Genomic DNA, 16,919 nt, shown 5'->3' with positions numbered 1-16,919 from the left:
GTCAGTTATTCTCAATAAAACTGGGAAAAAAAGAAAAAAATGAAAGAGCAGAGTTCACTTCAGATGCTACAGACATTGAAAGGATAATAAGTGACTGTTGTATACAATTTTACTCCAATAGATTTGATGACTTAGATAAAATGGACAAATTTGTTGAAAAACACAATTTAATAAAACTGTTACAACAAGAAATTAAAATTTTAACATTTTTTAAAGAAGTAAATTCTTAATTTAAAAATTTCCCTAAAAGAAAACCCTGGGTCCCACCAGCTTCATATGGAATCCTATCAGTTTTAAGGAAAAAGTAGTACTAATCCTGTACAAATTATTTCAGAGGAGAGACTATTTCCCACACTTGTTTTATGAGACCAATATAACCACGCTCCAAAACCAGACAGAGACTTTGGAAGAAAAGAAAATTACAGACTAATGTTCCTCATGATTAAAGACACACACAAAAATATATTAGCAAGGAGAATCCACAAGACATAAAAAGAAAATTAATCATTAGCAAGTGGGCTTCATTCCAGAAATGACTAAAACTCTCAGCAAACTAAGAATAAAATAAAACTTCCTTAATCTGATAAAATGCATTTTTGGAAAACCTACAGTTAACATATTGAATAGTGAAATATTGAATGTTTTCCCCTTGAGATAGGAACAAGGAAAGAATATCAGCTTTTACTACTTTTATTCAAGATCATACTGGATGTACAATAAGGCATGAAAAACTAAAAGATGTAAGTTAAATATACTCCTTCCTTATCATCAGTCAATTGAGCATCTAGGTATTTGTTAAAAAGAAATGAATGCAGATGTCCACAGAAACTTTTTATAAGTATATGCATAGCGTCATTATTCTTAATAGCCCCAAACTGAAAACAGCCTATGTTCCATTAGCAAGAGAATAGATAAACAAACTATGCATGTTCATACACTTGAGTTCTACTCAGCAATAAAAAGAAATAAACTAGTGACATATGGGAAACCACAGATAGATCTCAAACAAAATTATGCTCAGTGAATGAAGCCAGATGCAAAAGATTACATGCATTCATATGAAGTTTTAAAACAGGCAAAGTTCATCTATGGTGACAGAGAAGAGAACAGTTGCTTCTGGCAGCAGGGGAGTGGGGAGGGGAATGGTAAGATAGTTGGAAGTGACATGTGGGCACTTTCTGGCATAATGGAAATGTTTTATGTTTTGATCAGGGTTGGGTTGCAGTGGTATATACATTTGTCAAAATTGATCAAACTTTACATTAGATCTGCTCTTTTCACTCTAAGTTGTACTTTAATGTAAAAAGTAAACTTGGACTTTCCAGTAACTAGCATTGCATCTCAAAAAGTCCATTACTTTAGAGGCACCTGGGTAGCTCAGTCAGTTAAGCATCGGACTCTTGATTTCGGGTCAGGTCATAATCTCAAGGTTGTGAGATTGAGCCCCAGGTCAGGCTCTGTGCTGGGCATGGAGCCTGCTTTAGATTCTGTCTCTCCCTCTGCCCCTCTCCCCTTTTCACCCCCTCTCTTAAAAAAAAAAAAATCCATTACTTTATATCTCCTATTTCATTTGTAAATTGTATCAGTGTGATGGAAGTGCGGGCACTGTCAAAGCTGGGTCATTTGAAGCTGTCCTCTAGTATCATAAAACAATGTATGGTATCAGGCTGCAGGTAGAGGTATATATAGAAATTAAATTTCAGTTGAGTCTCAGACATACCTAGGTGTGTAGAACATTTCGTACCCATCAGCTAACACACACATTTATTGATCTGTTAGTGAGACAGTGACAGGTTTTTGAAAATCTTTGCCAAAAAAAAAAAAGATGATTAATTCAAATCTAGATCCATGTATATTACAAAAGATAGTCAGAATTTCTTAAGTTTTATGTTTATAAACACTGAGCAGTGAGACCATGTGGTCTTCTAATTTGAGTAAAAATTATAAAAGCTTATTTTTAATTATTTTACTGATTTTTTCCAGAAAGTACAATTCACTGAAGTACATGAGACTAAATGGTAATAAAACATACCAGCAATCTCTAAAAGCTGTGAAAGTTTGTTTAATATAGTCCTTTTAATCACTAAAGGAAAAAAATCACACCATTTGAGAAATTCTTGTGAAACTTTGCATTGTTAGTACTGTGCCAAAACATTACTTAGGAAATTGAAATATTTTAGAGTATTTCCTTATTGAAATATATAGTCAAAGCTGGACAGAAGATTTAAGAAATAATATTAAATTCCCTGTTTCCCAAAGATCAAATTATGGTCCTCATTCTCTGTTGGCCATCAGGAATAAAATTTATGCTTGAGTTTTAATTATGCCCAATTTGTCTCTAAAATTATCATGAGGGGGAAAAAATGCTCTTTTCTTAACACTTGGAGCTCTTCACTATCATTGAAGCTGCATGAACATTCTTCATTGTGAATGTGCTAAAATGTGGCTGCAGCAGGGGATAGGGTGGGCAGTGATGAGAAGCAGCAATCTAATATTGGTCCAGCAACTCTCTGTTTTATGATTTGGGGGATGAACTAATCGTTCATCTCCAATCATTGACCTTCAAAACTATGTTCATCCATCTATGAAATGTCTTTAACCTCATCATCAAGGAACTCTCTAATGCAAAAATTGTCTGTTAAATATCAGATCATTTTCTTTGCATTGCATGGATGTGAATGCTGGTCATGGTTCATACCATGGATTGTTGCTTATAAAGGGAAATCATATTTGGCCATATTTAAGCACTGATATTTGTAGTTTTCCCAATTTTAGTATGGCAGGGATAACACAAATTTCCAAATCTTCACAAATGAAAAAATTCAGTGGCCATTGACATATTTAGCAGATAGATGTAAGGTTTTGAAAATACTGAGTTTCCTTAGGACTGACTTCAAAATTATTCTTCATGATATACTGCAAATATTTATAACCAGATATAATTTTGAACACTATAGATCAGTGATAAAATTATATTTTAGATTTCTCAAGTTGATAAAGTTTTCAAGAACCAGGGTCTTGAACATAATTTCATGAAAACAAACCAACAACTATCAACTGGTCTGAGGGATGAAATGTAATCTTTCTTAGCAATATCTAGTTGTGGCCAAAAGATTTTCCAGAGAAGTTTTTGGGATATCAAAGACAGTTTTCAGAATTTAGAGAATTTGGGGGGGAGGGGAATCTCTCTATTTTGAAACAACTGAGCAGGTTTCTGTATATACTGTTACACATTTATGAAGTAACTAGTCTGCAGTTTTGAAAACAAACCCAAAAAATCAAGGCAACTGGCTTGGTATTTGTGCTCTGTCCTCCACACAACCTCAAATAATGGGGTATGTTTTGTATGTCTGATATAAAATGTTGTCTTAAGTTATAAATAGGCAGAGAATAAAATCCTGGTTGCTACTATTGTATACAACATTAGAAGTTATGACAGCTGGTGTCTTTGGGATCAACAATATTAAATTATTTTGAAAATAACAAGAGCATATATACACACATCTTTGTATATATCTTTATATATATAGCAATATATATTTTTGATATAGGTAGGGAGAAAGATAATTATTAGAATATTTTTCAAAAATACACGTTCTTTCTTCCTAAGCTAACAAAGTAAAGAGGACAGGAAAATGAGACTGAGAAAGCAGTTAGGTGGCATGCTGAAAGTCACAAATCTCATTAGCAAAATGAAATGAGTCTGGGTCCCCTCATATCCACGCCCCAGTTGTTGTGTCCGTATAACCAGATTATCATGATACACATAGTCTGAATAATCTATCATTTCCATTTTGAATTTTTCTTTAACCCAAGACATTATTTTTTAAAAAATACCTTTATATTTTCTATAGTTATATCCTCTTTCTATCATTTGTTGTCAATATTGAATCTTGTTGACCCATGGTTAATAATAAAAAAAATTACCTGTATGAATTCTGCATATTGAAATGTATTATTATTCATTACCCAAATTCTGTATTAATTATTACACATACAAGCACATGGCTGTTAAATTTAACCATGTTAAATATGTTACTCGGATCCTCTCTATTCTTACTTATTGACATGTTTGATTGGTATAGCTGATTGGCTCTGCAGCATCAGTTCCGTTTGCCTACCAATTATTTTTCCATGACACATTCACCTTACTCACATTCTCCTTCAAGTGGTTTGGGTGAGATTGACTTTTATCCCTGTTACCATGGGCAGGCCATCCATCCTGAATAGCTCAGGCCTGTAAAAGTGAGTGAACCTTGGGGCTCATGCAGCAGCTACCAGAGATCTCTGATGCCAGATGTTTGTTGAAGAGAATCTGAGACCTGTAGCAGTTGCAGTTTTTGACCTTGAGAGGACAGCCAGGAACTAGTTGAAGGGTCACCATTTGGAGCCTGAAGGTGAAACTTCGGTTAATGGAAAAGATTATAGAGAAAACGTGAGAGAAACATCCTGCCATGAAGTCCTGCTATTTGCCATTTAGTTTTTTTTTTTTTTTTCCACTACCATGATTTTCATTTCAGAGACTTAATTCTTTTTTCATAGCAGTCTGGGATTTTTCTTCTTTGGGGGGCTTTTCCTTTTTTGTTGTTGTTGGTTTGGGTTTGGGTTTTTGTTTTGTTTTGTTTTGTTTGAGTATCGTTGACACACAATGGCAGTCTTTTTATTGTGTGGATATGATAGCCCTTTGAATTTCTCTGAGGATAATAATATCACTCATTTTAAAGTTCCCTTGTACTTTTTACATCAACATTTTCATTTGGGATTTGTTCAGAATGATGATTTCCCCCCAAATGTTTGGTGATCTTGGGTTTATTAATATTTATAATACTATTAACTAGATGCAGGCTCCCTAACACAAATGAAAAACTCTTCTTCTGGCAAGGAATGATCACAGAAAGTGCTGGCTCTAGTTTGTGAGGACAGAGAATTGCTGGTCCTTTGGTGTCTAGAGTCTGCTCTCTAGGTGGCCCCTTGTCCTCCACGATGGTTGCCATGATGACTGCCTGGGGGCACTGCCCTGCTTTTCTTCTTACTTCCATCTTAATTCTGAGAGTTTCCTTCAACAAAACTCACTTTATTGAGTGAGTTCTAAAAATAGCTTTTTCTTTTTTTTTTAAGTTCTATTTTTTTTTAAGATTTTATTTATTTGCCAGAGAGAGAGCGAGAGAGAGAGAGAAAGAGCACAAGCAGGGGGAGGGGCAGGCAGAGGGAGAAGCAGGCTCCCTGCTGAGCAAGCAGCCCGATGTGGGACTCGATCCCAGAACCCTGGGATCATGACCTGAGCCGAAGGCAGCCACTTAACCGACTGAGCCGCCCAGGCATCCCAATGACAGCTTTTTCTTAGAGAAAAACATTGCAACCAGAAACTGAGATGGGGAAGATTGGGACAAATAATTCCACAGCCTTTAAATTAATTATCATGCCTACTGGTAGACAGCTCACTGCTATTCCAAGACCTGTTCCTGATCTTGGGTTTTTTTTTTGTTTCTGTTGGGTTGATCTATTTTTGCAGAGATCTTCTCCTCATCAACTATATTGGGTTTCATGGTTCATCTGTTTCCAACCATTCTCTTTTTTCTAGAAATTCTTCAGTTTCAGCTCTGTTGGTGGTAGCATTTCTGTGATATCAGATTTATTCTTATTTGTATCTTCTTTCATTTTAATGGGCTTTGTCAAAAGAAGCAAGGTAAAGATTTATGCTTGGTCAGCCATTTTAGAATGAAAAATCTTCCAGGTAGTCTATTCAGTACAATTGTCACTAATCATTTTTATCCTATTTAGTATCCTTTTCTACTAGGAAAGTATGATCTTAAATTATAGTGATTTCTTAATTTATTAGGTAATTTAAGAATATGTCATTACCTCACAGTTTTGCAACTCTTTGCTAAAAGGGCCTTTGGCTATTCAGTCAGGGACATAAAAATAATACTTAATACACATACAGGTATTCCCTCATGGGTTCAATCTTCAGGTCAGTAAGGAAACCCGAGAGTCAATTTCAGGCAACAGTGGTTGTCAATCTTCCTTACCCAGGGATTTCCAGAATTTCAAATTGGGTTCTAGGAAAGGAAGGTAATCAAAGTTGGCAATTCTCAGGCTTGTCCTCCACATCTCTCCAAATTACAGTGCTACATGGAGAGAAGATCGTGCTTATGACCAGGAACATGAAAATGAGGTGTGAAATTCTCCTCCACTTCTCACTCATGGACCATTACCTCCTCAGGACTCACAGCATCTTAGCTCAGGGGTACATTCACTACCATGTCCTTAGAAAACTGTTGGACATCCCTGCTCTGAGAAATTTCAATGGAAAAAAATTTTGTTTAGAATTCAGACCATCTCAAGGCTTGTCAGTCTCAATTTCCTCTACCAGTTAGGCTTTCTGTCTTTAAGGATAAAAAGAAAATAAATATCACCTTACTGAAACTGGTACAAGCTTTAATTTATATTTAGATGATTAACTTCCTGCATGACTAACGAATGTAAAGTAGGAGACCTAATGCTGTTTTGGCTATTTTAGAACATTTCAGTTTAGGAGGGGGAGAAAAGTGGAATAAACTGACATTATGTAGCTACTGATTTCCAGGAATATCACTGTATAATAAGGACCAAGAGATAAATGAAATCTGTGTGCTGTAATGCATTCAAAATGCCGTTTGTTTGTTTTTTTTTTTCCTAACAGAGGCACTGCTTTTATGAGATGACCACTAGTTGTAACGCCAAGGTTATATAGCTTGGAATGACATCCTATCTAATTTGTGTTAATTTAGCCACTGGAAAGAAGGTTAATTGAAGGTAGAATTGTAAGACATAATATCCCAGTGTGGGGCTTATTTTACAAAAGTAAATTCACTAGCATAAGAAAACTGTCCAAAAAAAACAGTGACATGAGCACTTAAGGACTTAGTGTGACATGAAGATTTTTAGTAAGGAGGAATACAAATGAAATCGTTCTTCTCTACTAAGAGAAATTTTCCAAAACTATACTACACTTGATATTTTTAAGAGCCAAAAGAACTGACATTTGATGGTTGTGGCTAGTTAGCTTAGTGTAAATTAAGGACGAGGATGCAGATTTCATTCCCAGACAGATGTCTTTTTCCCCCTAGACAGATGTCTTAATTGGCTATTGGTTTATGAAAACAAACTCTTATCATGTGCCAAATCAGTGTTCTCAGAAGCATGAGCCCAGAAGAACTTATCAACACAAACAACTAAAAGCATAAGGGTTTGAGGGTATGAAAATATTGCGATATTTTGTTTTCTATAGGTCAGCCTATTAAGCCCAATTAGCTACCTGGGGAGGGTTTCTGTATAGACCCCTATTTCCATTATGGCTTTAGTATTTTAGGGAAAATACTAACAAAGGTGTATGTTTAAGAAATTACTAAACCGGGGCACCTGGGTGGCTCAGTCGTTAAGCGTCTGCCTTCAGCTCGGGTCATGGTCTCGGGGTCCTGGGATCGAGCCCCGCATCGGGCTCCCTGCTCGGCGGGGAGCCTGCTTCTCCCTCTCCCACTCCCCCTGCTTGTGTTCCCTCTCTCGCTGTGTCTCTCTCTGTCAAATAAATAAATAAAATCTTTAAAAAAAAAAAAACAAGAAAAGGAATGACTAAACTGGATAACAGTGGAACTGGCTGGCCACTTAGCAGTTTGTTTTTAACATTTTCCATTGCTTTCATTTACTGAAAAGTTGACTAGGTATCGACTAGTCCAACTCTCAAATATATTAACTCTGGTCTACTGAGGGAAATCACAGTTTTAGACCAGTGAAAAAAACACGGATGGCAAAACATAAGGAAGCAAAAGAGATTCAAATTGATACCATGACAACCATTAGCGTCTAATAGGGATCGACAGAATTAAATAGTGTTCTCTGTAAGCCAAATTCTCATTGATAACTCTTCAAGGTCACTTGACACTTCTGCTCTAGATGAAGAAGTAAATAGAGATCCAAAGAAAAATGACAATAAGATCCAAAGAAAAGTGGTACCTCTTTTCACTGACAGAAGATACTGGACTAGGCAGTACTTGGAAAAGATAGGGAGACTGTTCAGTGGCTGACAAAGCTGGGTAGTCTGATTATTATCACACACATACAAAAACCTTTCTCCAGATTATTTTATTTAAGAATATATGCTTTAAGTATATATTTAAATTATAAACTAAATTACAGTAGCATAGAAATAATACAGCTCTTCCCCTACTAAATTGATTTGGCCTTCCAGTTTTTTTCATATGTTTATGCCTTTTGATAGTCATATTCACTCAAGTTTGCATTCTTTCATCAATTGCTATTTCTTAAATATTTTCTTTCAAGCATTAGGCATGTATCTACTTTAATATCATGAAGAATCTAAAGTCCACATTGGACCACACATCTATACTACATAAATATTTCTCTGTTCATATATCCAGAGAAAGAAAAAGAATTTGACTTAGTGGTTTTGAAAAAAGGGCAACTGGATTTTTTTTTTAAGATTTATTTATTTATTTGAGAGAGAAAGAGAGAGTATGAGCAGGAGGAGCAGGGGGACAGGGAGAGAGAACCCCAAGCTGACTCCGTACTGAGCACAGAGCCAACATGAGGCTCAGATCACAATCTGAGCCAAAGCCAAGAGTCAGATGCTTAACCAACTGTGCCACCCAGGTGCCCCAAACCAACTGGATTTTTTAAAGTCCATGTTTATTTCCCAACCAATTAAGATCCTCTGGTTTCTCTTTGTGAAAAGAAATGTATATAAAGAGGTAAAAATGAAGATAAAGAGAATCAATAATAGGAATTTCAAGCCCGATAATGCTGACGGAGATCCTGCTGCTGTTAGCAAGAGCTAACTGTACCGAGTAGCTATTACATGCCTGGCACTGTTCTAAAAGCTTTACATGTATTACCTTACTTAATCCTTCAAATAACCCAAAGACGCAGCTGCTCCCATTATTTCCACTTACAGGTGAGAAAACAGAAACGCAAGGACACAAGGACACAAATTTAAGAAGTGGCGGAATTGAAGCCAGGCATCTGACCCCATAGCCTTTGCCCTAAAGCACTAAGTTTTGCTGTCAGTGAAGTATGCTTTCCTTTGACTACTTGTATCGATCTCTATACTCCTTCAGAAATTTACCTTAAATCTTGTATCTTCCACAAAATCATTCTTTTCATTCCCTATAACCAATTTTCTCTGAATTCCCATGCTTTTTATACCTATTAGAATAATGACATTTCCTTTTTTTGTATCCCCACCTCTACCCCAGCCTTCCCTCTCTTTTGTGACCCTTTACCCACCCCTGCGTAGCATGAGACAGATGACAAAGAGCATAGACAAGCTTAATTCATAGATGTTGATCGTCTTTCCTTAACCCATTGTTTTGTAGGCAAGCTGTAGCAAAAATCTGACAGAAAGAAAAAAAAAAGAAACCTGTAAGTTTCGGTGAGAAACATGCTTCTCTTACTACCTATTCTCAGTTAACAAGATTTAAATACCATTTAGATGGCAGATATTGCTCTTATTTCAAACATTTAATACTTCTGTAAATCTATTTTTCGAACTAATTTTATGCCTAATAATCATTCTGCGTGAGTACCAGTAACCCATGTCGCATGACATCCCAGCTCTGCTGGAAAGCTGCTTTCTCTGAGAAATGGTTGGCAAGTACCAAATTTATTCTGTGCAAATTGTTTTTATAGCAGCCTGATGTTCTTCAATCTTTTCTTAAATTGAACATTGGTAAGATACAATGTAAACTGCCTTGCAGCTACATTGGATTTGCCATGCTAGCTCTCCACACTTGGAATTAGATTGATGTTTCATTTTACACAAAGGATATTTTACATAGCTCAGAGTATACCTCCATACTACACACATTACATATTTCCTCATTATTTTAATATCTCTTCAGTTTCTTTCTCTGTGTGTGTGTGTGTGTGTGTGTGTGTGTTTTAACCAGACAGCAATTTGATTACTCTCTTGGGTCAGGAGAACAACTCATATTTTCAATGAGCACTCAGCGACAGGTTTTCACAGAATGTACTTTGAAATCACAGCTAGGACAGTGATCCTTTCGAGCTAATTAGAGGATAGTTAAGTCACAGTCTAAGTCTGAATCTTTAAACGATAACCCTAATTTATGGCTACATTCTATCAACATAAAAATATGCTGGAGGAGCAAAAATATTAGTGGAAACACTTTTTCTCTGAGATACTTTTTAAGGCAGCAGTTTTCTTAGAGTTTGCCAATGATTATCAATTCATCTCCTTAAGCACGTAATTCAATCTTTTCAGTGCATACTATGACAGTGCTGATGAGCTCTTAATTCTCCTCTATTTATTGCAGTAAATGTAGCAGTGACCTTAATGAAACATGTATTAAGACAAAAATGTCAGTGTCATACTTTTAAAGATGGACTTAAGTGTAAAAGTTTCAAAGGTCAACATGATATTTTGAAGTGGGTCAAACAATTATTAAGTTTTAAAAGAATATAACTGAAATCTCTTTTTAATTTGGTACATTTTATTTTATTTTATTTTAAGTAAGATAGGCAAGAATGGCCAAAGTGTAGAAAGTACTGACACTGATCTGCCTGTACTTTTACTTGACTGGTGCAAATCCCCTCAAAGTGTAAGATTTACTTTCTTATGTACATAATTATATCTTATTAGTAGCATAAGGTTGGAAAATAGAAAATATAGTTAGCTGACTTTGTCCTTCTTGATACACATAATCTGAACTGACTTAAGCACTTTGGTAATAAAAAAAATCACACTGTCTTAGAAAATTTAGTTGTTTGAGTAAATCTGTTGAATGGATTCCTTTGGGACTAATTAGCTGAATTGAATTGAGTGGATACTTTTGAATTCTTTATGTCATAGCAGTCTCAATATGAAATAAGCTATAAAATTAATCATAAGTTTTAGGAGCCTGCTGTGTTCACGGTTCCTTGTGAGGCTCTGTGGAGATGAGAAATATTTAGAACACTCTATTCCTGTCTTCAAGGAGTTTACAACCCAGCAGGAAGAATAAGAGACAACAACAACAAAAAATATATATAAGTACATTTACTTTAACCTCTGACTCACTAAAGAGAGAATCCTGTGTCATCTCAAACAAATGGTTCTCTAGTCACTGACCACTACAGCTAAGGAGCTACCTCAGTGCTGTCTATTCTTTTGTAACATTGAAATGTAGTTAGAATATTCTTCATTGCACTGAACTAAAATCTGTTTCTTTGTGGATTCTCCATCCCCCCCCCCCAATTCATTTTTGTTCTGGTCTTTTGAATCAAGAGCAATCTATTCCCTCTTTTGTAGGATAATCTTTTAAATATCTGAAGATCCTCATGTCCCCATTTTGGTTCAGTTTATTTCAACAAATACCTTTATTTATTTCTTCTCACTAAATGTCTCTAGTTTTTTTTTTTTAAGACTTTTTATGTAATAATATTTTGAGACACTTCTGCCCCTCCCCCCATCTTACCCCATTTGTCTTGTTTGGGTTTGGAGGAAAAGCTCATGTGGTTTGGCGATAAAAACAATTAGTACGATAGCATGAGACAGACCAGCCATATACTGGAAGTTGGACAGCACTGAGCACAAAATGCCACGGCAAATCACAATGCGTGAAGCCTCGATAATCTTAAAGGATTATTCTTGTGAGTCAAATTTTTCAAAAACTTAAAAAGTTGGCTCCGTCAGCGCTCCCAGTGTGGATGTGGGGGGCTTGCTGCCGCTGGAGAGAGCCAAGTGGCGTTCTGCACATTGCAGACACACAGACCTTGCCCCTTTCATTTTCAGCTGCAGCCACCATGAAGGAATCTGTTTCATTTCCTCCCAATCTGTTTGACACCATTAGTCAAAGAGTCACCCTATCCCGATATTTCATGCCATGTCGTTCTATCAGTGATGCTTCTAATTCATTCCCAGCTCTGCCATGCCACCGGAAACTGGGCTGCATGTCTCTAGAAAGCTGCTCAGTTCAACCTGTTCTTCAGCTGCCGTTTGGACTCCTGCTGGTTTATGTTTGTTATGTGTCTCCCACGGGGCAGAGGTGCACAACCACATTGACTGCTGTTTTACACTGACTGCTTCAGGATCTTTTTGGCAATCCCAGATTGTCTCATTTTGTGCTAATTTTGGTTGGCTGGTGACATTAACGAGATTCAGGGAAACTGCTACAGCATCAAGGTAGGTCAGAGATACAGCAGGCGTCCTGAAGATCAGATGCATCCACGGCACACATCCACATTTGGGTCTGTCCCAAGGGATCGGATTTTTTTTTTTAAATTAATCTATCCCTTTTTATTTTTTCCATGTCAATTAGCACAGCTCAACAAATCTGCTTTCAGATCACAGAATTCAGGGATAGTTTTTGACTCTTTAATGCTCAGCATATTCTTAGGTCTGAGAAGGTTATTTTTGTGCTATTTTAGTCAGGTTGATCAGAAATAACAGCACTAATAATGATGACAACAAATTCCTACTAAAAGTCATGGAACATGTTATACCCTAGAACAAGGCATTTTGACTAACAACACTTTCCTCATTTTTCTTGAAGGACTTCTCGCTCATGTTCCAAGACGTCCTTCTCTCCCGGGGATCTTTCCAGATCAATGTCAGATGGTGAGGACAGACATGGGTGTAGGGGCACAGGGGTTTGGATTTCCATCCCAGTTCTATTGCTAACTCCTGTGGGACTTTGAACATCATATGTGGAGCTGGGATGATAACACTGGCTTCAGAGAGTTATGCATGTTCTTTAAATGCATGTAAAGTAGAGGCCTGAGTGCATGTTGTCCTTGCTTTGTATTCCCAGATCAATTCCTGCTGTACGTTTCTATGAGACCTTGTTCCATGCTCCATCAGAATCATTTATGTATTTGCTTAGCATCCTGATGGCAGGTCCTCTGTCTCTTTCACTATTAGATACCCAGCCATGAATAGTACAATATTCTTAGTAAATCCACCCATCTCGAAGCTAGGGCCTTGCCTAAACAATGAGTCTTCTATGTTTGGTTTACCAACTAGAGACATGACACCAGGCTCAGAACCCATGGCAAAATTCAATTCAAAACTCAATTATGTAGCTGTTGTTTCCCCTCTCCAATCTCTCTTCTTCTCCTCTTGGAAAGCCACACAAATGTGAATCTAGACTAGGTTCTGGTAAATGTTTGCCTTGTTGTTTCCTAAAATGTGTGGCACACAGCACTAGCTTTACCAGATGATAAATGGGAATTAGTGAAAAAATAAGTTTACATAATCAAATGAATTTGGAAAAGTCCAGTTCAATCAAGATTAAAAATATATTTTGGTTATAAGATTTTTCAGCACTTCTAATATGCCAATATAGTATTTATAGACACACAAAATTAACATGGAAGAGAAAGATTTTTGAATTTTAAAAATAGAATTAACTTTAGACAATTATAAGAACTTCTTTTCATTAAATAGCTAATTACTAGAACCACCATCACTTTAGGGGCATCATTACTAAGTATCTAATTTATTTATTTTGATATTTTAATTAAATATTTTCTTCTCTTTTTTATAGACCATGGTTATCTCTTCATAGAGTAGGCCTGCCTGCCTACACCTTAAAAACCAGAGAAAAGGGGCACCTGGGTGGCTCAGTTGGTTAAGTGTCTGCCTTCGGCTCAGGTAGTGTGATCCCAGGGTCCCGGGATCAAGCCCCATGTCGGGCTCCTAGCTCATCGGGGAGCCTGCTTCTCCCCCTCCGGGTGCCCCCCTCCCCCCCCCCCCCCCCCCCCCCCCCCCCGCCCCGCTCATTCTCTCGCTCTCTCTCTCTCACAAGTAAATAAAAATCTTAAAAAAAAAGAAAAGAAAAAAAAGAAAAAAAAACAGCAGTCTGGATTCTCTTGAACTCTGATCCTGATGAAGTGTTCTTATAGGTGCTCTGTGTAGAAGCTGTGAGTCATCAAAAAGGATATTTGTTCATGAAAGAGAGTGAGCCATCAGAGGCTATTAACTATTTGGGGGATCACCTCTCTGAAAATCTAAGAAAAGCTATGGACACTCTTTCTTAGAAAAACTAAAATAATGTGTTTATATATAACTACGGTGTTCACAAGAACCAAAGAATTCATAACTCAACTCCCTAGGATCTAAAGATTCCATGCTAAAATTCCAAAAGAACCTATCACCCTTTCTCATTTATGTGCCTCTCAGGGGAGAATAGGGTCATTTTCCATTCAAGGAAAGAAAAATTACCAAAGAAATGACAGAAACAGAATCTCAGAAGAGATAAAGATATACAGGTCTTCAGATTCCCTAGTGGGTATATCCCAGGAAAAGAGTCAAATTTCTCAGGATGGATCTTGGCAAAAGAAACAAAAGATAACCGGAATTGTGCTTGAGGGGTGCAATGTGTGGATTTACTCACACACAGCTTCTGATTTTGATCCCTGAAATGGGTATCTGTCTATTCAGTGCATATCCACCTGTCCAGCATCAATTTCCCTTTCTTTTGATAATAACATCCTGCCTTTCCCTTTGAGGAGGCAGTCTTCTCTAACTCATTTTTTGGAGTTCAGTTATGGCTGAAGTCATCCAGTCTCCAGAGTCTGGCACATAATCTGAAATTGGCTTCTCAGTATTTTCTGTCTCCTGCCTACAGTGATTGGTTTAGGGAAGGCTCCGTGAGCTAGTTTGGGGACTTAAGCCAACTTGCAGAAAAAAGAACCCCTCTCAGGGCAGCTGGGCTGATAGGAGTTAGGTGTGGAGCTGCTAGTGGTCTTTCTGTCACCATGAGGGGAAAGCATGTCTAATGGTGGGGGCAATAGAGAGTAGAGGTCTAGGAGATGGAGACCCACCCTGAAGGGACCCTATCTAGCTGTGTGGGACAGCTTCTATTTGCTTTTTAGAGTGAATGACTTCTGGCTTCCAGATGGGGTGGGACCCTGAGGAGCCCCAGCAAAAGGAGGGGCAGTGTTCTGATCCCTTGGATCCCTCTGCAGGACTGTCTCAGGCTGACTTGCTAAACCTCCTTCCAGAAGTTCCTAAACTTCTCCCTCCTCTCATGTCATCAGACCTTGAGGTGGTAACAGGTCTAGTATTGCAAAACCCAGGTTGCTATACGAGGTCATTTTCATACACCTACATAGTAGTCCTTGTGTAAATAAACTGTTGGTATTATTTTACTATGAGTATGCCAGCTATTTCCTATTGAGATACCTAATGCTCCACCATCCTTGTCTGAAACCAGCTCAGTCCTAGACATTTCACATACATGAGCACAAACATTTCATTTTTCGCTTAATCCATTTTGAGGAGTGTTTCTATCACTTGCAACCAGAAAGTCTTAACTAATACAATCTCTCTTAGCCCCCTTTGGCCACCTTGTGCATTCTACTTGGAAAATAATTGCTTTAGAAACAGGGAAAGACACATTATGAGAGTTAAAACTCACTCAGGTTGGAATGTAATTCTCAAACCAATCCATCATGTCACTCATGATCTATTAATTCTTGTTCTGTAGAATTAAAGCAACCCAACTGCCCATGTTAAAAAATATGACCTCTATTGCCTGCAGAATTTTAACCAAGTTCTCATTCACACAAGTTTCTAACACATAAAATAGAAGTATGAATCAGACCAAAACATACTTCTTCCAATTAAAAGGTGTGAAAAGAGCAAAGAGAAATGGCCTTTTCTATTTACTCAACTCAGCAGCTGAGCAGTTCATTAGCAAATCCTGATTGCACGTAGGTCATAAGCTCCAGGAAAGTGAAGACTGTTTTATAAAGCAATCTTAGAAAGGCAACCTTTAAGTCAAAAGTACTATTCCCTAGTGAGGTTTGTTAATTGAATCATTTGTTTACAAAAGGTGAACGTGGCTCTAAGTGACACTACTGTTTGCATAGTGGTATCAATATTAGGAAAGCTTATGTGTAATGCATTAGTAATGTAGAAAAAGATGCCGCCGGAGTCAGGGGTATTTGTTTAGCACTTTGAAATATAGTAATTTTAGCAACTCCCTGAGCATGAATTGCATTAGCTTATTAAGGTTAAAAATAGTCTTTAAAAATATTGCTAATGAGTACCATGAAGTACCTATCACCTCCTCCATTCTTGGCAGAGACTTAAATCTTTGGTTGGATGCTAGAAGAAGTGGAAAAAAAGAGGTTGGTGTTTACATCCCAGTTTTTACCTCTTTATGATTCTTCTTTAACCAATGTTAATTTTTACCAGAAATGATTTCTGGAATGAAGACTGATGTTAATAATCATTGTCAGTACATTTTTTCCTCTTATTTTAACCATAATTCCTTGCAGAGAATGTAGCAGGAGGAATAACTACACTTATTAATGTTACACCTTAAAAAAAAAAACAATTTAGTTTCACCTTATACTAATTCACTGATGAGTTTTAATTTTGATCTGGAGTATATCAGTTCTAAAATTGAATAAAAAGTTTAAGTATTTTGATTATTTGACTGTGGTCTTGTGAAATTCTTTTCACTGTGTAGACATGGCTAGCTGCCCATCAAAAGATGTTTTTTCCCTTCCACAGTATACAGGTAGAGCTGGGAAGTTACACCCTGGCCAGGGAGTGCATGTGACATACCTTGCATGTGACTAACTCACAATGGACTGTGAATGGAAAAAGATGTGCACTGTCTTTTTAGAAGAACACATGCCTCCTATATGCGCCTTTTTTTTCTCTTTAGAGAGCTAGATACAGATGATTACAATGCTCAGAGACTTGAAAGAGAAGAAATCTGGGTCACTCCCTGAATTGCCAAGTGGAGGAGAGCTTCCCAACAGTTACATCAACTTTGGACTGTATCATGAGTAAGAAATAAGATTTTCATTGCATCTGAACCATATGTGTTTGGCCTCTATGTTTTTAAATTTACATCTAAATAATGCAATCTACTCTAACTAATACAATATACCTTTTTAACCCGCTA

The sequence above is a fragment of the Phoca vitulina genome, unplaced genomic scaffold (assembly GCF_004348235.1).
Source record: "Phoca vitulina isolate PV1807 unplaced genomic scaffold, GSC_HSeal_1.0 scaffold1, whole genome shotgun sequence".
NCBI lineage: Eukaryota > Metazoa > Chordata > Mammalia > Carnivora > Phocidae > Phoca > Phoca vitulina.
This window is presented reverse-complemented; position numbering follows the sequence as displayed.